At 35.6% G+C, this 26,615-nt stretch overlaps 1 long non-coding RNA gene across 2 annotated transcripts; it reads left to right on the top strand.

The window, feature by feature from the left end:
• On the top strand, positions 1 to 1,686 carry LOC132035572 (uncharacterized). 2 transcript variants are annotated; one of them, XR_009409318.1, is made up of 3 exons: positions 1 to 254; positions 910 to 1,005; positions 1,294 to 1,686. It is a non-coding gene; the product is annotated as an uncharacterized LOC132035572 (long non-coding RNA). The 2 variants fall into 2 exon arrangements; XR_009409319.1 differs by having other exon boundaries at positions 3 to 254; positions 1,321 to 1,686.
• Positions 1,687 to 26,615: the final 24,929 nt, after the last annotated feature.

Raw genomic sequence — 26,615 nt, 5'->3', positions numbered from 1 at the left:
TCTATTTTCTTGAAACAAAAAACAAAGACTCTTATTAAAAAAAAAACGAGATCAACACTCTGAAAAGTCGCAATCGAAAAACATACAGCCCTTCGGAATGGGTGTATACATGCCGATCAATATGTAATCGGTTTCCTCTTTCTCCTACCTATATCTGACCAAGTTATCTGATTAAAAAAACATAAACTAAATCACTGTAAGTTTGCTTTTTTAGTCCAGCAAAAATATCACCATTCCGTCAATTTGAAGAACAGGTTTGCTTTTCTTTTACCCTTTTTTTATTTGCGTATTTACTCTTTTATTTCCTCCTATCTCCATTTTCTCCCCTTCATTTCTACATTAATTTTTGCAGTTGCAAATTCTTTCTTATATTTTTCCTGATTGTGGCATTACTATTGCTTAACATTGATTCTTTGGATAGTTATGATTCCACAGTGAAGGTTGACACAAAATAACGCCAATCTCCCTTTTTTCACTTAAGTTTCGATAAGGATACCATGGAGATAATAAGCTATCGCCAACACATATAATTATTTCGCTCTCCACTTTTTCCAACAAAAATAACCATTCTTTATTAGTTTGTGTCTTTTAATTGTCTAAGCAATTACTTGGTTCATTTCTACTCACGATTGTGATCGTAATTAGTCATTTACAGTAACATTTTTGCTTATGAAATAATTACCTAATGGATGATTATTTATTTTGTTTAAGGCATTTATGAGTATGTGTTTTTGAAAAGAAAAATGCCAGAAGAATTTACATGGTTGTTTAGTATGTGTGTTCTATTTATCTTATTTATTCTTGTGTTCCGCCTTTGATGTTTGCTTTGTTCTCTTTCTTCTATGTCCTTTTCGTTTCATTTACTTTTTACTTACTCAGATGACGCTCATTTGCTTTGTGACTTTGCAGATCTAATCTTCAAAAACATGATTTATAACCGTGATGTCCGCACACCTAGACCAATTCCACGAGAAACTGCCACCTCCCATTAGCAATAGGTAATAGGTACTAATTTTTAATATTCTTTTTAAAATTACATTCTTTATAACATTTTCAAATTTGCCTTTTGCTTGACTTAGTGCAGTTTCTTTGTTCATTTTCTATTCTAAAAAAAAATCAATGAATTTTTTTGGTTCGAAAGATATATTTTATTTATAGTCTAAGGTGGAACATACAGTATAGAGATATTTTCATTATCAGTGATAGTGATAGTACTCAAGTTACTTAAAGTTGCTAAACTATTACATATGGAGCTAGAAATTAACTTATTAGTTGTTGCACCATTTTTGTCAGCTTGGATTAAGGCTATTACATGTGCAGGAGGAGTTAACAAAATAGCAGGATTATCATGCACCGTGCGGAGTTGGGAGCCTTTCTTTGGCAAAGCGACAACTACGGAGTTTGCCTACTGAAAGTTATGCCGTACGACTAGATTATGCAACTTTTTAAATAGGGACCTGCAAGAGTCAAACAAGGATGCACAAATAGGTGAAGGTTGTTTCAATAGGTGGATTATTCAGTTGAGTCCAATTCTATTTCAAGAGGCACCAGATTCCTTGAGTATGCCAACTGCAGACCATGAAAAAGGGCATTGATTCAAAGAAAAAAATGTGGTTGAAGAAGTTTATCTTTTCTGCAAAACCCACAATCCAGACACCTTGATCATTTATGATACTACTAACTAATGATTATATTTTTGATTTTAGACATTTCGGAGTTCTGAAAACTTTAAAAAGAGAAAGTTGAAAGAATTCATGGCGATTATGCTTTATTTCATTTATATACAATTTTTATATTCTGATATATGACTAATAAGACTTTAAATACTTTAATTTGAGTTTCTTTTATTATTCTAGATCTCCTTGAATATTTCTTAATTACATAAAAGTTAAAAAGCTTCCTTGATATAGTAGTATAATTAACTATACATTACTTAGAGGTACCCGCTAAATAAACAAAATTAATAAACTAACATATCAATGAACCCAAATGTATGCTATTTATAAGCATTTCCTTTTTCATAAAAATAAAAGAGAGGTATAGACTATAGTATCTAAATACGTTACTAGCTTATTGAATTTTTAGCATTCATTAATGACTTTTATAATCGCGCAAAGCGCGAGCAACTTTACTAGTTTGAATATAATGAAGACCATAAAAACTCATCAAATGGTGATTTAATTTGTCAAACTAAAATTCAACGGTCACCTTTTTTCTCATGTTTAATAAGAGCCATTAACGCCAATAAAACTAATCATACAACACAAAAGAGTCAGTATGATGAACATCAAATTCTTATCTTTAAATTCAAATGTAAAACTGCCACAACTATTACATTTAAAAACCATTCAAATGATTGCAGACTAACATAATATCCAAATAACGTATACAATTAGGCATATAAAAAATAATTATTTCATCATTAACGCCACATAAATATTATTCAAGGCGATTTAATATATTAAATATTTTGTTATAACTTTGCACAATTTGAATAGAGAGACCATTCAACTGGTTTGATAAGCTTTTAAAGCTACGTTTGAATTGTAAAATAATGTTCCATTAATATAATATTAAAGTAATAAATCTGGACAAAAACTCTGCAATATCAACTTTATCTATTTCAACAAGAGAAACTTGAACTTGTATTTTCTTATATAAGAAATACTAATATATCCAAGTCTAACTTACCATAAACTAAATGAAATAATCATGTAAACACAAGTACTAGCATTTTCATCTTGGAAGATATTAGGCACAAACAAATCATGATTACAAAATTCTTTGCCAATAAAAACATTGTTTTTGGTTAACACAATTATCAGGCTCAAAATAAACTTTCACCCCCACTTTTCCTAATAATCTCATAGAAACTAAATTGGTTTAAAAATCTTAGGAACATGCATGTACCATCTCAGTTAATGTCAATGTTTTTCCAAATGTGTGTTCAAGAAGAGAATTTTTCATTCCAAGAACTTGAGTAGTTCTAGAATCACCAACATAAATCAATCATTCTTTTTCTTCAACTTGGGTGTAGAACACAAAATTATTTTAGCACAAAAATGCTTAGTAACACCAAAGTCTAACACCCAATCTCTCACACTAGCCACAAGATTCGCTTGAGAAATGACCACAACAATTATATCATCCGCTTAGCCACACTTATTTTACTTAGCGGGATTATCATTTCTCTGAATCTTCTTTTACATTGAGAGATATAATGGCTTAGTTTGCCACACATGTAATTATAGTTATTTTCACAGAAGACTTTCTTATTGACTTTGTGTCAACTAACCACGTTTTCTTTTCTCCAAATATAAACATAAAATATTGTCATACCTTATTAGCCTTTCCAAGACATGCACATATAAAGTTCTCAGCCTCTTCTTGGTACTTCCCAAACACAGGTGCATGGTTGCTGACATTTCCCTTGCCTTATGAACTTAGCAGCAAGAGGCTGGCCAGCAGCAACATACTTGACGTCCCAGCCAAACTTGTCGTGGACCAACCGATTCCACCAAGTGCATCCCCATTGTCCCCCAAGCAGTTCAAGTAATATTTATTGCTAGATGCCTTGTTGGAAATATTATAAACCGTATTCTCCGTAAGAATAGAGTATAAAAATATCCTTAAGATTGTTGGAAATCTTACGGAAAATACTTCATCACGAACACGTGTAGGGACTTTTCTTCATCAGGAACACTTGTAGGAACTTTTTTTACACTTGAGGAAAATGCTTGATCACGAACAATTGTAGAGAATTCTTCGTAGCTTGAGGCATGCCAATGGCACTGTCCTTAAGGATATTTCACCCGGTATGAGTGTATCCCCCAAAATTCAACAAGCTCTTCTAGTACAAAACTAGGAGCGTAATCTAACAAAGATTTTACAAAAGTAGAAAACCCAGCATGACATAATATAGCAAGAACATGTTTTTGTATTTCTACTACACTAAAGAAAATGATTACTGATATATATCGTAGAAGAACTCAAATGGTTGCAGCCAAATAAATTCCCCAAAGATGATTGCCAAGTAACGGTAATATAATAATAATAGCCATTCAATGTATTAAATTGATAAATGAGTAATACTCATTTAAGACAAATCAGCAAACGGACAATGACTGTGAGTGCCTTTCAATAATCAAATATGGCTAATTAAGTAATATATTAAAAACCAATTAATACGATATTAATAGTATGCTTTTAGACATAACTTTGACAAACACAAAGTTTGACAAAGAGACATTGTATGACGTTTAGACCATTATGAAATCATTCAACCACAATAATCAATTTGGATAAAACACATTAATATTGTAAAATAATGATTCATTAATATATGCTAAAATAATGAATTAAAAACTTCTTTTTGAGATATTAAATTCAATATTTTCACAACAGATAAACTGGTTCTAGACATGTTTTTCCAAATATAGGAATCAGATGGTTTGTAGCCATATTCATTGTACCTTGTCTCGTGCTTACTTTTGAGGATCTTAACCTATATAGCAGGGAGCTATTTTTGATGTAACGCCAGCATAGGCTAGATATAAGGGCAGAGTTTTTGCCATGGGTTTTATAGATGCCCAGGCCCCCTGCTTGTTTGGGAAGAGTGACAGTGTCCTAGTGGCTAGATGAATTATTCTTATTTTTTCGCAGTGGTTCTCCAAAGAAAGTTTCTCTGGATCCGATCGTTTTGATTTCTAGAATTTTCTGGCAACATGTTGATTTGCATTGCATAATTAGGAATTGTTGCAAGGATGGAATTGACCAGCGTAGTTCTTCCTACAAGGGGAGAAGTTTTGCTTTCCAACCTTTTAGTCGGTTATTCTTACGATCTAGGATAAGTTGATAAACTTTACTCCTAGGATGATTGTTGGTGATATGGAGGCCAAGATAGTTACAAATTTTTGAGGGAGATCTAAAATTTCAAAGTAGTAGCAAAATTTGTGTGCAAGATTAGAAGGGACATTTTTTGAAAAAATAATTTAGACTTTAGAAATTTTATTTTTTATGAGGACTTACTACCAAGAAGGTTGAAGATAGAGGTGATAGTGGCAGTATTTGTCATATTAGCTTTACTTAAAGAATAAGGTAATCAACATATAGTAAATGGAAAGAGGGAGGAGATGTTCTTGAGATTTTATTAGGTGACCAGAAACATTGGTCAACTGCCTGGTCAGTAAGTCTAGGAAGAGATTCCATACAAATGATTGACAGACAAGGGATAGGGGTCACCTTGTCTGATACCTCTTGTTGGATTAAAAAATTTAGTGGACTTTCTGTTGATAAGGATGAAATAAAAGAAGAGGAAACGCATTCCATAATGACAACAATTTTAGGAGGAAAGCTTAAGTTGACTAAAGAGTACCAAACGAATGACCATTCAAGTCTGTCAAAGGCTTTTATCATATTACAAATTTTTCCTTTAGCCTTATTGAAAGAATGAACGTCTTCTTGAACAATAATAGCATTATCAGAAGCTTTGCGACCAGAAATAAAGCTGCTTTGAGTAGGACTAATAATTTTGTCCAAAAATAATCTGATAAGATTAACGATAATTTTAGTAATTATTTTATAAATAGTATTGCAGAGTTCTTATAGTGCGGTATTGGGTAATAAGTTCAGGAGTTTTCACCTTCGCAATAAGAGTAATAAAGATTTTATTAATTTCGGGAGGAATGGCAGCTGAGGAGAAGGCATCCATACATGTTTTGATAATAGAAAAGTTATTATCATTCCAAATTTCTAAATAAAAGATCTGGTGCAGACCATCTCGTCCAGGCGCTTTAAGGGGCTTGAAAGAATTTATAGCATTAAAATTTTCAGCGACTCAAAGCGGCCGATTCAGGTGAATGTTGATCATCAATGGTAAGGCAATTAGGGGCTTTGGCAATAAATTCTTTAGGACTAGTTTCAAGGACTGGTGTAAATTTGGTGGAAGTGGTTAGCGATGATATTATGGATCCCCTCACTATCTATCGTTCAATACCAACAGAATCTTGCAGCCCCAAAATTCTATTGCTTCTTCTATGTTGGATTTTGAAGTTCCTCCGGTGCCATATTTGTAGTAGTTGAGGCAGTGATAAACCGACATAGTATATCTGTGGCAATGATGGCAAGTTTAAGTTCTCCATAGATGTAGTTGAGCTTGTCGTATTTGCAGCAGCGATACTCCTAGTTCGACCAGTTCCTGTGTCTGATTTGAGTGAAGAGTCACCATATTTTGGTAGCTCTGAATCATTTCTGGGACGGATACCATCGGAGGGTAAGAAGTCATGGATTTTGTACTAAGTTGTGACCTTTCCAAAAATTTAAAGGGGGCAGAATACTTGATTGAGTCAATTGGTTTCCTTGAAAGGGTAGTACTTTATCAGATAAAGTGGATTTGATTCGAATACTTGTAAGGGCTTCATGTTCGTCGAAGGTTGTGGAGAGGAGATTGGTGATTTTGGTTCTGGCAGAATCGTCGAAATCTTAGAGTGGGGTGGACGACGAATCTTTTTGGTAGTTTGTGAGTGATTTGAGGAACTACTCATAGTATTATGGTGAAGCTCCAAAAGAGCAGCAAGGTGTATAGTTTTATATTAAAGAGGTTTCTTCCTTTTCTTTTTTCCAAATGATGTGATATTGCTAGAAGTAGGAGTGGTAAAGCTTATTTAAGAGGTTGCTTCCTTTTTTTCCAGATGATGTGATATTGCTAGAAGTAGGAGCAATAAAGCTAAAACTACGCTGAAGTACAATAATATTTTTCTTAAGATCTATAATTGGAGATATTACCAGAAGAGAAGAGCCACACTCATTTAATTCTGAAATAATATTTTGGACCGCACCTTTGGAGGTAGACCGAGTGTAGATGAAGTAATATTGGTAATAGACTATATGGGAAAAAATTTATTCTATTTAGATACGTAGGGAGTGGATTTTGCACTAAGGTATACATTTGGTGAAGTACAAAAGGAATGAGTGGTAAAAGGTAGATTTCTTTGCAAGGATTTTGGAGATAAAATAGGATGAATAGGTGAATGTACTTGTAAAGAAAGTATGAGATTTTCTAGAGAGGAAGAAGTGTGTGATGTAGAAGCCATACTCACAGGAGTTGTAGGGGTGTACATGGTCCTTGTTTAAGCAATGTGAGAGGATGTCTATTTTATCCTTGTTTGAGCAATCTGATAAATATCTTTATTATTAACCTTTTTAGTTTGTACTTCATGGCTAATAGGGATGTTGATGTTGACCTTAGGAAGAGTTTCTTTGAAATTATTGCCCTTTCTGTTGATTCTTTTCTACTGTAGTCCAAGAACCTTGGCTATCCAAGTTTTTTTCTTTATTTTCATTTTTTTCATTTTGTTTTTGCTTTTAATCTTCTTCTTCTTTTTGTTCTTCTCTTTTATTTTTTCTTGTTCATTTTCTTATTTTCCATTTTTTGTTGTCGCAAGATCAGATGAAGTTGATGGCATGTTCAGATCATTTCTTGAACCTTTGGTGCAATAATGAAGAGTGTGGTTTATGCATCATAATTGATAAAAAGGAGTTGAATTTTCATATTGAATTTTTTGGAGAATGTGTTCCAATAAGAATATCAATTAGTAGCATTTTCCCTAGTTGTGCCATGATGCACAACTTGGCGTACTGGCCTTTGCTCGTTGTTATAGTACAACTATCAACTTTAAGAACTGAACCAACATGACTGTCAATTTTTTTTGAAAATATCAAGATCGTAGTAATCAGTGTTATCCATATAATAGCATAAGAGATTATCTCTTGAGCAGGGTTAAATTTCGGTTCCTACTTACAAATAGAAAGGTATTTGGAACCTATGAACCAAGGGTCTTTGATGGAGTAATTTTTCGTAGTTTTCTGAATTGGTCAGCTTAAACAAGTAACAGTCTTCTCTGAGATCTATCAAGTTTAAAGTCTTTATTAAGGTGTCGAAGGACTTTTAGTGGGTTTCTGAGATAGTTGTAGCTGATGGAATATAGGCATACGCAGCGGAAGCAAATAGCCAGGATCGAACTTGCATGTAATATAGACAACACATAATCAAAGATTTTAATCAAACATAAAATCGATACTTATCTCTTGGAGCGTGACTACCTGCAACGCAAATCGAACCTTCAAGCACGAGCAAAAGCCGTCCACGTGTTCATCCTTGTTCGACGATCTTAATCATTGTAACCCGAATAATACCAGAATTTGCGAAATTCGTGTGGGCGAATTTCTATGGAAAAAGTGTAGAGACTTGTAAAACCCCTTCACCTCCTTATGGAATAAGACCCCTATTTTATAACTACAGGTTTAGGGTTTTCCCCTTTTCCAAAACCTATTGGGTCTTTATTTTCCACCAAGAAATAATATTCCATTTAATTCTTTATTATTCGCACAAATAGGACCACAAGAATTTAATTAACGAGGCTTCCTATTATGGAATTAATTCAAGAAATGCGAATTAATCCTACCATAATAAATTACGAATTATTCCACTAAAAAATCGTAATCGCACTCCTCGCTCAATTTCGAAATCATACATTAAAACTTATTTGACTCCCCATGTTAAGATTACGAGTATACCAATCAATTAAATTAAATTACCGACAATTTAATTCATTGACTAATTGAATCCTTTATATTTCGCTTAACTTACGTCATGTAACGATACAAAATCCTGTTGATGGTTTTAACATGAGACTTATAAGCATCCATAAAGGGTATCATCAATCTCAAAGTCAAGACATGGATTCTATCAACTAATTATTATTTCACAAATGTAATTTGCCATTATCCAATTCACCGTAATACATAGACCCGCAATTGAGTCGTACCTTTTAATAAATCAAAATAATGAACAAATCACATTGATCATAATAATTATATCAAGATTAAGAGTATAAGTACATTTAATGAACTAGAGAATTTGTTTTATATATTATTCGGTACAAAAACACTTATCTCTACTTGGTCCGTTCAATACATACAAAATGTACTAGCACAAGAAGACGAAACTATATCGTTCCCATAATGAAGATACATTATATTAATCTTGAAGCTACAATCATACCGATGGCTTTGTCCAATTTCCATCTTAGATTGTGAACATAAATTTTATACTTATAAGAACCGATGATTTAATCTTCCGTGTATAAGCTAAACTCTATACACTAAATCATCCACTATATAAGTAAAGGACACACTTACTGATACATGATCTATTTAATTCTTTATTAAACAATGAATAAATAATTGTTCTATAATAAATACTATATCCAAACACATGGTTAATAGTATATATCCAACAGTAGCCTAGGCATTTGCCAATGAGTTTTATGATAACTGCTTGCTTCCAAGGGGCCTATAATCTGATTTTTCTATAGCGAATCTGGATACGAAATACAGGTGGTTGAGGGTATTTTCGTGTTCATCTTCTAGCTTGAGAAGGTTAAAAGCATGTTGGATACATTCTATAAGGGTAAAGGGGTTGTCGATTAAAAGCTTATCTAGGAAACTTACTTTTACAGTTGTCTCTGTCGCAGTGGTTGATTATTTAGGCTTGTAGGTACTTCTTGTCAAAAGATCTTCCTTCTGCTCATTCATTTCTTCGTCAGATGTTCCCATGTGGGGAGTTAAATTCAGTGGTTAAAATTGGTTAGATGTGGACAAAGGCACTATTTTCTCTCTCCAGAAAGAAGAGAGAAGACAATTTTTTTGTAACTTCATCTCTTGATCATTTTGTTTATCAACTTTTGTGTGTGTGGGTATTAAGAATTTACGTGGCCTTTAGCCTATTACCACCGCATAGAGGTTCTTCTGTAGACTTTCTCTTTCCTTTCATTTTCATTTTGTTCTTTTTGGATTCCTCTTCCAACTTACAGATTAGTTACTAGGAAAAATGAACTAAAAGTGACAAAAAAGTTCACTAATTAGAAATGGTGACAAGTTTGACCAGCCAAGGTTAAATTTGTCTTAAAAATGTGATTAAGTTAAAATGTGATTGAATTATAATTTTTAAAACTTATTTGTCAAGACCCATTTAGCCTAGGCCGTGCGGGCACTTACCTTCCCACCTCGATAAGCGAACCCTTATCCCAACAATGGACTAATACATAAATTAAAGAAAGCTAAGTAGCGGAAATAACAGATACGTAAGTCTCACGATATATATAGATAGATAGTAGTAAAAAGTGCGGAAGACAAGAATACCCCGAGTGCAGTCCGAATAATACAAGAGCATCTAGGGAGAATAATACAATCTGGAAGTACTAATACATAATGTCTATGTCTCTGAAATAAAGTAAGACATGAAATAGGAAAGTCTTCAAAGTCAGTGGACGCCATGCTCACCCTGCAAAACTCGAGTGAAAGCTAAAGAGTCGATCAGCCACAGGTCAGAGAAGTAGATCTGACCTGGTATTCTGCATTCATAGCAAGTGCAGGTCAAGCATCATCGGCCGACTAAGTATAGTTAACACAATTCAGAAGATAAAGCAGATAAACAGGGAATCTAGCAAGTATAAGACAATATAGTCACAACCAGATATCCATCATCGCCTACGTAAAGCATCTAAACCCAAATCTGTCAAGTCCGAATGTATCCGATCCAATCCAATCACCACAATAGAATCATCATAACAGAATCATCACAGCATCTCAATCAAGTCATAATGCAATGCAGTGCAATAATGGTATGAATGTGATGCCGTGCCATGCAAATGAGGTGTACACATGTACTCCGGATGAAAATATCGACGTCTCGGTAGCACAACCCAGCGTGACTCGCGAAGTCTGAGTGCCACCCGTCTCAGATCTTTTCCCAACAAACAGACGGGACCCGGCTAATTGCTCGCGGGGGAGGAGTCTCACCTAAGCCACCCCCGAAGGACCCGCGGAGTCTACGTACACTAATGATTACGAAATAACATCGGAATCGGCCATGCGCAACAACAACGGTTTAATATATCATCGGACATCTACCATCTAATGATGCACTCAAAAAAAGTACGTCAAATATCGGTTTCACACAATCAACGATTCCGGAATTGAACCTCGGACATCGGCCTTCTCACAAGCACTCAAGTAAAAGAGTTCATCAAAATATCAGTTTTATATAAACAACGATTCCGGAATGAATCTTCGAACATCGGCCTTTTCATAATCACTCAAGTAAAAGAGTTCATCAAAATATCAGTTTCGCTTAATTAACGATACCGGATCATCACCGGGTATCGGCCATGCATGATAAATATGAGAAAATGTGTGCAATGCATATGTCAATCATCAACAATGAAGTTCAATATCACAAGTACCTCAACGGGGTGGGCCAACAACGTATCACATCACAATACCAACGGTGGGTATGCCAATATATATCAATAAGTCAAGTACCAACAGTGAGTACGCCAACAATATATTCAGGTATAAATACCAACATGGTATGTTAATTGATCCAAATCCAGACGATAAACAGAAGTCGGTATCTACCAACTACACATGGCATGAAGCTAATACAATTGAACAATCAAAGCACACGTAACGGGGTGGCTAGTCCCAACACACCTCAGGGCCCAACCTAAGGCAATATCCATCCCGACTTCATACCCGAAGGTTCACATGCTATCTCCAATATCATAATCTAAATATGTGATTCACTATACGAAGTCTCACCAAAGGTAAACCATAACCTACCTGGACTACCGAACTACAACACTAACAAGTCACTCTTTTGCCTTGCCCTTCCTCCGAAGCTCAAAACCAAAGTAGTCTAAACATAATCAAATTCTATATTAGAAATCATGAAGAATGATACTAATATTTCTATGATAACAACTAGGTCCATTTTAACCCTAGAAATTGGGAAAACGGGCCCACAAGGGCAAAACGGGAAATTCGCGGGCAAAATACCAAATTAAGTACTAGGCAATCATAATCCCACCCTTAATTGCTGATTTAGCTCAATAATTAGCCTAGATTCTGATTTCATGCAAAACCCCCAAATTGGGTATAAACTCTAAATCTCCAAATTCGAAATTCAACGTTAAAAGTGGAAGGTCTATGATTAATGAGCCTAGATTAGTCAATATTTAACAAAACATCACCAATTTATTCATTAGTAATCCTCAGAACCATGTTCTTCTAAACCCTCTTTCAACTCTTACCACCTTGGGTTCATTAAGGGAGAAGAGGGAATCTTAACATGATTATAGTTTAAAGGAAGAATGAAAAAGTGAGTAGGAATTACCTCCAAGATTTTCCTCCAAATATCCTTAACAGAAGTTTCTTCAAGCTCAATTATCGAAATGGGGTAAAATGAGGGTCTAGGGCTTTTTAACACTTCATTAATATTATTAACTGCCCGTCACCCGCTGAAGCGGTAGCGCCGCCGCTTCAGCGGTAATGACTAAAATTCATTGACTGCTCCAGCGGTGCCGCTGCCGCGGTCTAGTGCCGCTAAAGCGGGCACCAGACACCAGAAACTTAACCCAAGATCCTTTCGATCTAATTTTCTGACTAATTCCCGAGGCCATCTGCTCACATACCAGACACATAGTCCCACATAAAGACGCGCTACGACCACACTTGTGGCCTCGAAATTCGCAATGGAGGTCTCGTTAATCGAGTCAACCCCCGATGCCTTAATTTCAAACTTCCATCCCAAGTGCCGAAATGCACCCAAGTGCATTGGGAACCGGATCAAACACACACACAAGTTCTAAACAACCATCCGGACCTCTCGGAATTAATGAAATTCCAGAAAAGATTCGTTTGCCCAAAAGTCAACTTTGGGTCAACCATTTTTCATTTTAAGCCTATATTTCCACCAAAGTTGCCCGAATTTGGTCTAGGCACCCCGGGAAGCATATCAACGGTCCCCTCAGGTAAAAAGCGAGCTAATCAATGCTCGGGAACAAGTGAAAACACCAAAATAACTATAACAACCAAACGGGTCGTTACATCATTAATCTTTTACAAAATACACAAAAGCGCACACACATTATACAAAACCTTCCAACCAACCCCCACGACCCCCACTTCATTATTTAAAAAAAAAAAAAAAAACAGTTCTTCCTCTAGGCTGTAAAGCCACCACCGCTACCAGTGCCACTGCCTTCATCTCGTTTTTTCTCTTCAAAATCAAGAGATTTGTTCTTCCTCGTCACTGCTACTGCTCGCTTCTCTCTCTCTCTCTCTCTCTCTCTCTCTCTCTGTGTGTTGTTGTTGTTTCTCTATTCATTCTCGGGTAAAGTTTTTCTTTCACTTGGTTCAAAAGTTAGGGTTTTGAAATCAAAGTGTGAAAATAATGATTTTAGTTAGAGAAGATGAAGAAGAACATGAGTTTATCTTGAATGTTGTTTGTTTTGTTGTTCTAAGTTTGAGAAGTTGTAGTTTGGTGTATTTGTTGCACTTGTTGGGGTTTGTGAGTTTGTAAATAGTATATGTGGTTGTGAAATTATGGTTTTTGGTGTTGTTTTTGTTCTTGTTCTCCTTAGTGTTTCAAAAAAAGGGCTTGCAATTTTGTTGATGTTTTCCAACAACTTAGGTTACCTGTTGCAGCAAATTCAGCACTTGTTTGAAAGTTGCAAACATCTGCTGAGGTTGCATGGTTAAAAAACCCCATTTGGTGTATATAAAGTCGAAGTTTCTGTTGGGCATGACGAAAAAAATATAAAAATGCACAAAGTGTAGGACAACAAGAAGATAAAGAAAATAAAGAGATGATGAAGTGGACAAAGATGAAGAAACTAGAGAAGAAACTGAAAAAGATAATGAAAAATCTGTTGAAGGAGATGAGGAAAATGATGAAGAGATAAAGGAGGTGAAGAAGATGAAGAAACTGAAAAGGGTAATGAAGAAGACGAAGAAAAAACTATAGATCACATGTCGACGACCTTGGCCGAGTTAAGAAAAAAAGAGGAAACATTATTGAGTCTTCTAGTATTGGCATAGATCCCAATAGACTTTCCATTGACGAGGTCATCAAGAGTTTTAGCATTGAAAAGTACGGCGTGAGGATGCCGCTAAATGAAAATAATGATTTGTCCGGTGATATTGTGGTCAAATCAAGCATAGGCAAGGGCTCTGACAAATTTAGAGGCATTCTTCGGTAGCAGGGGTTGGAGAATTTCTCTAGGGTTAGCTGCTCTGGGCTCTATTTAGATTTGCCTGAAGAAATCAGTGCGTTGTTTCAAATGACAATGGTGTCTGGGCTTTTGAAGTTTAGGACTATTTATGATAGAAAGGATGAGGTTTGGATTAATTACTATGGCATGCCGGTTTGCTTTGGCATGAGGAGTTTGCCATAGTTACCGGATTGAGATGTCATTCTTGTAAGCCTCTTCCTACTGTTGTATTAACCAAGCCAGCCAAGAAATCAAAGGGTTCCAAAGCTAAGAATGATGTCTCTTTGATAGATTTAGTGGGAAAGAGCTAGAAAGAGAAGAAATTGTTGGAAGATTTGGAGTCCAAAACTTTCTCGAAAAAGAACAAGGAGACGTTGTGCTTAGTTTGGTCTGTGCATAGTATTCTTTGGGCAAGAGACATAAACAATAACATACCGCTTGGATTGATTAAACTTGCGGAGGACTATGATACCTTCAATAACTATTCCTGGGGTCTTGAAAGCTTTTGGTTGACTATTAAATATTTGTTGAGAGAATTGAAGCCAACGGGGAAGACGGTCAACCTATATGCTTCCCTTGGGCTTTCATGGTAAACTTTCTTCAATCTTTTATCTCTTTTTTTGTTATTGTATTTCAATCATTATTTTAATTTTTGATGGCATCTTTTTTTCTAGACTTGGGCATTTGAAGCCATTCCTCACCTCCGGTATTAAGTCAAGGAATACTCTAAAGAAATTACCTTTCCAAGAATTCTTAAATGGTTGATCAAGCTAAGAACAACATAAAATTGAGTGTTGACCTTTTCAACTCCCCTAAGGAAGCTGTAAGCATTAGAACACATTCATATAGAATAAACTTAACTTCTATAAGCTTAAATATTTTACAACAGATAACTAATTTTTGCAACAGCTTTTGTAATCTACTGCAACAAAACATGCATCTGTTGCAATAAGTTTTGAATCTATTAGACATTGTCCAACAAGTTACCCAATAGATGAATCTGTTATAACAAGCAACTACTTTTTACAATAAATGAGTAACCTACTACAACAAGTTACCCATCCTGGTTGGAAAATGTCCAATGTGATGAGAAACTCCGTTAACAAGCTTACTATCCGTTGGAAAATGTCCAATAAGTATCGCATCATTGTTGAACCGGATCACTTTATTTGCTAATGCGATAACTTCAATTTGATACAAAATAGTTTTTATAATAGGTACAATAATTTGTTGCAACAAGTTACTAATCTTTTGGACAATATCTAATAGACAGTATTCCGTCGTTAAACGAGTTACCCATCTATTGAAACGTCGATAGATGAAACCCGTTAAAATGCTACCCATCCGTTGGAAAAATGTCCAACAAGTATCACCTCGTTGCAACAGATCACTTTATTTGCTAATTTGATATCTTGAATGTTTATTCTGATAGTTTTTACAATGTACAATAATATGTTGCAACAAGTTACTAATCTGTTGGACAATATCCAACAGATGAGTAACCTGCTGCAACAAGTTACCCGTCTGTTGAAAAATGTCCAACAGATGAGAAACCTGCTGCAACAAGTTACCCATCTGTTGGAAAATGTCCAACAAGTATCACACATATTGAAACATATCACTTTATTTGCTAATCTGATAACTTTTGAATCTGTTACAGTAAGTTTTTATAACAAGTACAATAATTTGTTGCAACAAGTTACTAATCTGTTGGACAATATCCAATAGATAAATAACCTGCTGCAACAAGTTACCCATTTGTTGGACAATGTCCAACAGATGTGTAACCTATTGCAACAACCTCTGAGCTGATAACTTCTTTTAAATAGGATTTTCTTTTCATGATTTAGTATCATTTTGATATATCTACTTTCTTGTTGTAGATTGTGCACCCATGGCTTATCCCGACAATACGAGACTTGGAGATGCCACGCCTTGTCACTTTTGTGCATATAGAATCTGTGCCTGACAGATTGATTGATGGGTTCAAAAGGGAATTGGCTGGAGTGGCAGCCATCACAAGGGAATAAACTGGGGTTGATGATATTATTGCTGGTGGTGGTGGTGGTCTGGTGGTGCTGTTGTTGTTAATGTTGTTGGTGGTGTTGTTGCTGGTGGTGATATTGGTGTTGATCTTTGTTGGTGGTGTTGTTCAACCTGTTGATACTGTTGGTGGTGTTGTTCAACTTGTTGATACTGTTGGCCGTGGTGGTGGTGGTGTTATTAGTGTTGGTGATGATGTCCCAGCAAGTATTCTTTGGGGAAAATTAAAAGATGATGATGTTGATATTGGTGGATTTACTCCAGTTGCTGGATTTAGTGGTGTTGGAGGATTTGGTGGTAATTTTAGTGGTGGTGGATTGAATGATAGAAGATTTGCTGATGTTGGTCCCGGTACCTCTAAAGTGCCCTCATGTGCTTGTGAATGCACCACTCGCAAGGAGAAAATGGATAATTTGGTTAGAAAGGTTGACTAGTTGGTGCAGGCACAAGAAGCCACAAACACTTCTATCCAGAGTTTGATATCCAAGAGGGATATCAATCCATCAAAGAACCTTTCCTCACCCTATACTCCTATTCATGTTCGGAGGGGCAAAGCAATTGCCAAGGCACTTGCATCAGTTAGATCAAGGAAACCTGCTGCTACTCCCAGTAAGTCAATTGAGACTCCTCTTCCTGATGTTGAGCCAAAAGTGCTAAAGAAGATGGACATTTTCAAGCCTGTAAATGCCCAAAGAAAGAAAAAGCTTGACACTGTGCTCAAAGCCAAAAAGAGTGGAAAAATAATGTACTCAATGCATGAATTTGGGGTCCCAGACTTCAAGGTTATGACAAGCATGGATATTTGGTGGGAGGATTGGGTAAGTTTCAACACTTGTATATATCTATCTAATTCAGTATATTGTTACAATAAGTCCTTTATTTTGTTAAATCTGTTGCAGCAAGTTAACTAGCTATTGCAACAGGTCCTTTATTTTGTTGAATATGCTGCAGCTAGTTACATAGTTGTTGCAACAAGTCCTTTATTTTGTTGCAATAAGCTACTTATTGTTACAACAAGTAACTCTATTTTATTACTTTTACTTTAGCATGTAGATGAGGTCCTGCTTCTAATGCGTATGAGGCAAATCAATTTCCCTGCGTACTATCATTCCATTGACATAATCTTGCACCTCAACTTTTACAATAGCATTCTCAAGAGGTACACAAATTTGACAAATGAGAGGACAGTTCCGAATGTCATGCCTTTGGAGGTTAGACTTGCTGAATTTTGGTGGGATGATGAAGTGGTCAATTATTGTAGAGGTATTAGATGCTACCTGGGTACTGTGTTTGTAGGCTGGTGCAAAGAGAGTTTTAACAGTGATGAATATTGATGTCATACATTTTGTCACTCTCGAGTTCAAGATTGAAGAGTGAGTGATAAATGTTTATGACTGCAACGTTCCTGTCTACCTAGATGATGCTTTCTTTTGTTACATGTAGCCCGTATTGGAATTGTGGCCCAAGTTACTAAAACAGAGTGGTATGTTCACACACTTGCCTGCAAAGTTACTCAATAAACCGTGGGAATTCTATAGGAGCAAGAATCTCCCCCGCAATGACACTAGTAGGGCATGTGGTTCGTGGTCACTTGCTTTTATAGAGGCTTTTCTTACTAGCACAACTGGGATAAAACCCGAAAGTCTAATCAGCTACAACTCTGTAGGGAGGATGCAATGGAGATAGGCCTTAGGTGTGATTGAAAAGGTCTTGGAGCCCTAAGATGGGCTGATAAACCATTTATTTAATTTGTATTTTTTAGGGCCCAAATGTGGCCTGTTGAACAATTTATTTTAGCTTTCTACTTTATGTCATCTTTGTCACACCTCAACCTTGGTGAGGTATGATTGGCACCCGACACCTACTTAGGGCCGAGCGAACCAGACTATAACTTTGATCGTCTAAGTCCCGAAGGACAAGCAAGGCCAATGAGGCCAACCTGTGAACACAATATCATACATAAATAACATTAGGGCCATTTAGGCCGACCTATCTCTGTAATAACAGCCCAAAAGGCATTATGGTGGATGTTGATGACATTATGTAATTTAAGTATATATTAGGTGTTTAATACCTTTCTAAGACATTTTCTGCAAGTATTTAAGTTGTTTCTGTAGTTTCAAACAAGTTAAAATTCTGTTACACCAGATACTTAATCTGTTGGTAAAAATAAACAGCTGTTGCATGACATTATGTTCAGTAGTTTCAAACAAGTCACAAAATCTGTTGCAACAGATGGGTCAGTTGTTGCAACAAATCTCACAGCTGTTGAAGAAGTTGCAACAAGTTGATAATTTGTTGCAACAGATGGGTCAGTTGTTGCAACAAATCTAACAGCTGTTGAAGAAGTTGCAACAAGTTGATAATCTGTTGCAACAGATGGGCCAGTTATTGCAACAAATCTAAAAGTTGTTGAAGAAGTTGCAACAAGTAGATAATCTGTTACAACAAGTTTATAATCTGTTGCAACAGATAGCTCGCCTATTTAAACAAGTTACTTAGTTGTTACGAAATCATACCTAGATGTTGTAAATGTGTGTGTGTGTGTGTGTGTGTGTGTGTGTGTGTGTGTGTGTATCTATATATATATATATATATATATATATATATATATATATATATATATATATATATATATATATATATATATATATTAGTAATCAAGTAGTTTTCATCCAATTACTCTAATGGTCACTCGATTTGGGAAGAGTACACTTGGTTGATCATATGTCCTGACTCAGAATACAATCAAATTGATTAGGTACATACACTGAATAATAAATATCATTGGTTTCCTTTGTTTATCACTAAATATGGGTGAATCAAGTAGTTCTCATCAAATTTCTCCAACGATCACTCGATTTGGGAAGAATACACTTAGATGATCATAAGTCCTGACTCAGAATACCATCAAATTGATTAGGTGCATATACTGAACAATAAATATCATTGATTTTCTTTGTTTATCACTAACTATGGGTGAATCAAGTAGTTCTCATCTAATTACTTCAACGATCACTCGATTTGGGAAGAATACGCTTAGTTGATCATATGTCCTGACTCTGAATACCATCAAATTGGTTAGGTACATATACTGAACAATAAATATCATTAATTTTCTTTGTTTATCACTAAATATGGGGGAATCAAGTAGTTCTCATCAAATAACTCCAATGATCGCTCAATTTGGGAAGAATACACTTAGATGATCCCATCTATTCTGAAGTTTCATAGTTGCAGTGATTCCAAGATAGGAAGCTTACTAAGACTTGTTTTGGGATCTTTGTGAGAGAGAGATCAAGCTCCCTTTTAAAGAAAATTTTAAGGTAATTTTTTGGATCAATTCATGGTTAAATTAAGTTAGATTGGACGCTTTAATGGTTGATATTAACACTCAGTTGAATCAATAGAAATTACCCAAAGGTTCAAGAACACTCATCAAGGAGAAGAGCTTTGGTTTGAAATTTATAAATCAGTCTCTCAAGCTACTCTTAAACGTTACTTTAGGATAAGATTATGAGTCCAATTGTTTGTTATGTGTCTTAGTTCAGATTCAACTATTAGTGTGATCACATCCAAACTCATGAAGGGAGGACTAGTCACCCTCCCTTTGCGTGAGTTCAGCTAAGGCCATGATTAGTTACCCCACGCTTGTATAAAGCTATGTATGTTGTGGGAGATGGTTGATTATTCCCCTGTATGTAGATCTGGCATACGCAAGACATAGTTACATGCTTATTGAAAGTGTCAGCGTCACTTTTCGTGCGTATCGCTAGACGACAGGTACGCGTGGCACAATGTGAAATCTCTTTTCATGAAAGATTATTTGATTTTAAATAACTCGGCCTTCAGTTTCAGATCAGTTTACAGTTCTGCTTACATTCTACAATTTCAACTTCAATTCAGTTATCATCTTATAGTTCAACTTTTAATTCTTCTTTATCAATCTTTAGTCTTTTTAAAATGCTTTTTTGTTATATATGCACATATTCCCCTTGGATATAATGTTCCCTCAGAAAGTCTTGTGCCACCTTTTAGGAGGTAGTCTACTAGAATTACTAGCATACCCTATTAGTGGTACTTAGCCCATTTGGGCCTGCCTACATTGTCATGGCAGGTGTTGAGACAGTTGACAGCGAGACACATGATTAGATTCAAACAATACTGACCCTATCGATAAATGTCATTGATTATTTTCATGGATGGCCACTTCCTTTAAGTTTACATCATGTTTTAGATATTTTACTGTTGTCGGGGAATGCCTCATAAACTTGTGGACTCATATTCTTAATTAAAGACTCACAACTTGTTAGTAGGTACATTTTTTAGTTACTTTAGCACTAGATGTTATATTCAGTTTATTACATAATAATAATAATATTAATAATAATAATAATAAAATCTTAAATGATTATTGTTAATCCAGTTAGCTTAATTAATAATCTATCATTCATTTAGATGCAAGGTTCGCTTGATAGACAGTAAAGTCCGATGCCAAGCACGTTCCACCTAATCTAAGGACATTCGATCCTTAAAATGGGCTGGTTTCATCCAATTTTTACCATAATAGATGGAGGGCAGAGAAAAAAGTCCAAATAAGAGAAAGAAATCCTTTACCACTACCAATTTCACCCATTCGAAAAGGAAGGGGAAACTAGGGTTAGATGAGATAGCTGATAAAGATGAGTATTGAGGCTATGATTGGGAAAATTCGGAGCTTAACTATGGTAGGCATTGGTTAATCTCAAATGTCGATTGAAAGGAGGTGAGCGACTTAGATTAAAATGGATAGTTAGTCAATTAGATAGGTAGGTAGGTAGGGAGTTGGCTATGTTGATAATTTGGGTCACAAGAGGTTTGATTTTGGGTTGGATGGGGTGTTTCGTATTAGGTCGGTTGGATGGGGTGTTTGGTAGTAGGTCAGATGGATTGGGTTAAATGAAAAAGAGGGTTATTTTAGTTGGTGATGGTTTGAAGTACGAATGAATTGGACTAATGATTTTGGATTAAATACAAGGGAGATTGACATGTACATGCTATTGCAAATATCAATAAATAAATAAATAAATAAAGTGTGCTCTAATATCATGTTGAAGTGTGTGACTATCATGGTATCAGAGCAGAAAAAGGGGTTTTGGGATCGAATCTCATCGCCACCCATCATCCAAAAGAATTTTCACGTGCTTGACACACGAGAAAAAAAAAATTAAGCCCGCACATGAGGGGGATATTGAGAATATAATTAAGTGAACAAAATATGCTCTCTCTAACAGCTTAAGCTTTTAGTTGAGATAGTCGCACCCTTCAACACATACAACTCCTACGTAGAATTAACATATTTTTTACCTAATATTTTATTTACCAACTTAGGCTTAAAAATGATGGCATTATGTAGCCAATCTTGTATCCGGCCTCTAAATCATGTTGAACATAATATTTTTTCCCCTACAATCTTGCTGAACGGAGTATTCCCCCCTCCCCTCTAAAATCATGCTATGTTTGGCATACTTAAAAAATAATAATAACATAACAATTGGGAGCCGAATCCAAAGTCACTTCACTTTTTTGCATGTGATATTGATACGTCGTATGATTTTGATGTATTGCGGTATACATAAAGCAGTAGTCATTTAGTTAAACTAATAAATTGTTTGGTATTAAAAGAAATATAACGTCATATATATTTTTATAATACGGAAAATGATCAAAAATACCTCTGAACTTTCAAATAGTATTTATTCATGCCCTCCGTTATGCTTTTCGTCCAATTGTCTCCTACTATTATACTTTGGCACTGATTTGCCTTAATTTAAACGGAGTGACACGTGACAGCCTGATAATAAAATGACCCATTCCCAATTTTAATATCCGGTTCTAATTAAAACCCACCTCAAATTTTGACCCATTATCCGGTTCTATACATATTTTATACATGAAATCTTGAGCGAGGTTCGAACATGATTTTTTCCAGAAACTTAACATGAAATTTATACAAAATTTATATAATTATATACATTTTTCATACCAATTTTATACACGAAATTGTGAGTGAAATTCTAAGTTTTGAGCGAGATTCGAAGTGTGATTTCGCATATGTTTTTTTTGCAAACTCATCTTATGTTTGATAAACGAAAATCTACCGCTACGTTTGATAAATATGAGTCTTATTTTTTATATATATTTTTCCAAAAAAATATCTTCGTCATAAGTCGAGCTATCCAATAGCCCACATCTACCTCTCGTGGAACGAAAAACTTGGCCCTAATGGGCTTTCTTTTCATGTAGAGTGTTAAAAGTAATGGAGGAATAATTACGGCCTAATACCCACAAGTGATCTAGTTTACCAAAATTAGCCCAACAATCCACTTTTTACCCTAAATATTCCTTTGCCTACCTAGTTTGCACCCTAAGACCACCCTTCAGCCTTCAAACGCTCCATCTTCTTTGGCCCTCAATACCCACCCGCAACTTCGCTACCCCCACCCTAACCTCACTCATTTTCCATGATCTTTTTTTTTTTTTTTTTTGGTTCTATGATTGATAAGAAGAAAATTTGGAAACGAAAATTTCATATCAAGAATCTCTCTAAATACACACACAGAGATATTTCTTCCATGGCTTTGTTGTTCATGTAGCAGATCTTGTGACTTCAATGAAGGAATTTTTCCATTTCTTAGGCTGAATAACCGTTCAAGAAATCAATTCCACTATTCGAACTTTCCACACGTTTTAGAAAGACTGATTTAGTGTTAGCATTGAATTTGATTCAATAGTTTTGTTTGTTTAAATTGGTAATAAAAATGGAGGATATAGGAGAATTGTTCGTAGCAGTAAGGATATCTCAAGGATTTGAAAGAGGAGAGTGGACTCAAATTGGGGGTTTAAATTCGTTATCTATACACTGTAAATTGGGTTGGTTCATGTGTTTATACAAAGTATATTAATGTAAATATGTAGCTATACTTTGTATACACTGTACTTTGAGTTGGTTTCATGTGTTTATACAAAACATATACATTATGTATACAAAGTATATTAATGTGTGTGTGTGTCTATACACACACAGTGTACATATACATTATCTATACACCGATACAACAATAGTGGGCTAGAATGATATAGTGGGTTAGTTTGGGTGCAAACTAGGTGCGTGTGTTGTATATATGAGTTATTTCCCCAAAAAATAGTGGCTTAGTAAAAGCAACTTGGGCAAATTTGGCATGAAAGAAATGGAGAGAAGTTAGAGGTTGGAATTGAGAAGTAAGAAAAAACTAACAATATTCCCTTTCTGAATAAACTGAATTTAGTGCGAATAAATTGTAGCTAACAGATTTTGTCTTGATAAGGTTCAAGATATGAATCAGTGACTAAAGGTCGTGTTTGGTATGATTGATACGATTTGAATTGGGGGGAAACACCAATTCAACACTAAAATGCGGAATTAAAGGATAACAAGAAATTGGGATGAGAATTGAAGAAAAGGGGATAAGAAATAGAGGATAAAAACAAGACCCAATGAATAATGAACCTATGAGCAAATCTAAGTAGATGAAATCTAGGCCCTCTCAATTTGATTCAATTCAAAGAACCTATACTATTTGAAATCAAGGCAAGGGAAATTCAATTGAATCCACAAACGAACAACCCTTCATGAAATCAATGGAAATCGGTTCAAAACCAATAATGGAATCCACCGTTAACTATTACTAATCTAAAGCTAGTCCTAGCTAAACAATCTATCTCTCCAAAGGAGTATTCTCAATTCATCATAATTCATAAACTAAGTGTAAATGAGGTAGATCCTCCTACTTATACTACTAGGAAATTAAAAGACAACTAGCTATTACATATTTGCCCTTAATGAGGCAAGGGTCTTGTTTGGCTAGTTGGGATGTTGACTTAGAATGCGAAATGTTTCTTCCTTGCACAAATAGCCAACTCCCTATCTTGTCCAAGTTTGCAAGTGTAGTCAATTTGCAGAAATGTCCCCGTTTGCACGTTTGGTCACTTTGCATTTATGCTCTTCTTGCACTTCTAGCCACTTGCGCATTTGGTCCCCTTTCTAGTAGCTTCTTCTACAATCAACTCCTAAGCCACCTTCCACACATCATAAGCCATCTTGTGTGGCTTGTAGGAGCCTCTAAAGGCCTTCAATGCCATCCTTACCATCCAAGCCGCTTGTAGAGCTTGAAGTCCATAACTTGGCTTTGGATGTAAGCCTTTAGATGAAGTGTGCCATGTGATCCTATCATCCTCCCCTCTTTCAAATGGATTCGTCCTCGAATACGAACCTAGCAAAACCCAAGGGAGGACACATGAAAACATACTCCTCAAGGATTGACGGTTAGCACGCAAAACCATGATCACATGTTTATGCCAAGGATGAACAAATTTGTGGTACAACCACACATCAATGACTATCATAATTAACATTTGCACACATGAGGTATCAAGAATTTAATCCCTCCAAGGTTCATGATATAAAGGTAAAGTAATAAAACCAATGCATGTAAAATATGAAGCATGTAAAACTACATTGGTTCTATTTGATATGAAGCACCATGAAGATTCAATTTTCAAGCAAGGACTCTTCCAAGATAGTGTCCCTAAATCACATGAGGTATCACCCGAACCAAATGGGTAGATTACCCACCTAGTATGGTCAAGGACACAATCATTTACCCTATAAGAGTCTCCCTTAACATAAGATGCACCCAAAATATATACATGGGCATCATCAAATGCAAACAAGTAGTAAATAAAGGTATTGCGTAACACATCTTCTCCCTTAACATAAGATGCACCCAAAACATATACATGAGCGTCATCAAATGCAAACAAGTAGTAAATAAAGGTATTGCGTAAAACATCTTCCTCTTCTATATTATCCTCAAGTGTAACCTCACTACTAGAATTTAGAACAAGATCATCCAATAGGTTACTATGAAGTTGAGCATGAAAGAAGAATTGGCAATTTCTAAACAACGTCCGCCTTTGTTTTGTACACTTTTCTTCCCCACAAATGGATCACAATTGGACCAAGGAAGATTTCCATCATGGGAAAGAGTGTCATCATTCTATAGTGGGTTACACATCACATTATAGTCTTCAAAGGAATCCAAATGCTCAACACTGCCAAACACCCCACTAGGTTCATCATTTCCAATAGTTATGTCAATATCAAATAACACATTATATATAAAGAGAGAAGAATTAATGAAGCATGCAATCTCACTCTCAAAAAGACAAAGGTCATTCTTCAAAGCATTTTCAATCTCATGACTATCTACTTGGCACATAACACCTTTAGAATCTTGAGTCTTAACAAATGACAACAAATCAAGGTCATGAGACTCATCTCCATAAGTGTCAAACATGGGTGGTGTGTCATATTCTAACTTCATCACTAAATTAAGATTCATTAAGCACATCACGACATTTCTCAATTAGTGGACTATCGATACAAGCAAGTTGACCAAAACAATTGACATCCACACTAGTTGGACACAAATCGACCTTACTAGACAATTCAATTCGATCATCGCTAGGATCAACTAACGGGTGTCCTAACAACTCACATGACAAAGTATTAATATGCATATCAAGAGGATCAACACTAGGTGGACACAACTTGAACTCAAAAGAAGAGTCAAGATAGTCATCAATAGGATAAACTAGTGTTGGATCACCCTATCAAATACATTGTCAATTGTCACAATAGCACTAAGCCCATCACAAGTTAAAGACTCATTAAGCTCAATTAAGGACAAGCTATCATTTAAACTTACTTCAACAACATGGTCAATCACATCATTTGTGGTGTTAAAATTAGCTATATTACCTTGTAGTTCGCACACAACATCTCCTTTACCTAGGATTTCAACTGTGGAGTCCGTTTGCTCATCTGGGAAGCCTTGACTACCTCAAGAACTTTCAAAGTTTGATGCTCAACATTCGGTTTGCTTCCAAGAATACCTGCACCATTTTTCAAACAACTAGAGAAGAAAGAAAAGTTACAAGGGTTAGAATGGGGTTGTGATAACTCCCTCACATCACTCCTCACAACCTCTCATTTTTCCACTCTAGAGTTGTCACTTTTCACTCCATTACTCCTCTAAATCTTTTCTCTTTCGATTTCATAGGAGTTAGGAAAAGTGCCAAATATTTCTTTGCAAGGGTTAAACAAACCCTCCACTTCCATCTTCTCCTTCGCTTCACAAGGGTTGGATAGCTTTTCCTTCATTTGTTGCCCAGCCTCTAAGTGTTCTTACGAAGGCGTACATGCTCTCAACATCTTTTGATACATTTATTGATTTCGTTTACAACCTTTGGAAGTAGGAAAAGAAGTCTCACTTGTTTGTCCACTACAAGAACTTGTACCATTCTTGCACCTATGAAACTTTATGTTTTTGAAGACCAAGGATTTCCCAAACACATGGACAATCATCTAAGGAAGCA

Source organism: Lycium ferocissimum, chromosome 10 (genome assembly GCF_029784015.1).
Source record: "Lycium ferocissimum isolate CSIRO_LF1 chromosome 10, AGI_CSIRO_Lferr_CH_V1, whole genome shotgun sequence".
Lineage (NCBI taxonomy): Eukaryota > Viridiplantae > Streptophyta > Magnoliopsida > Solanales > Solanaceae > Lycium > Lycium ferocissimum.
This window is presented reverse-complemented; position numbering and strand designations above follow the sequence as displayed.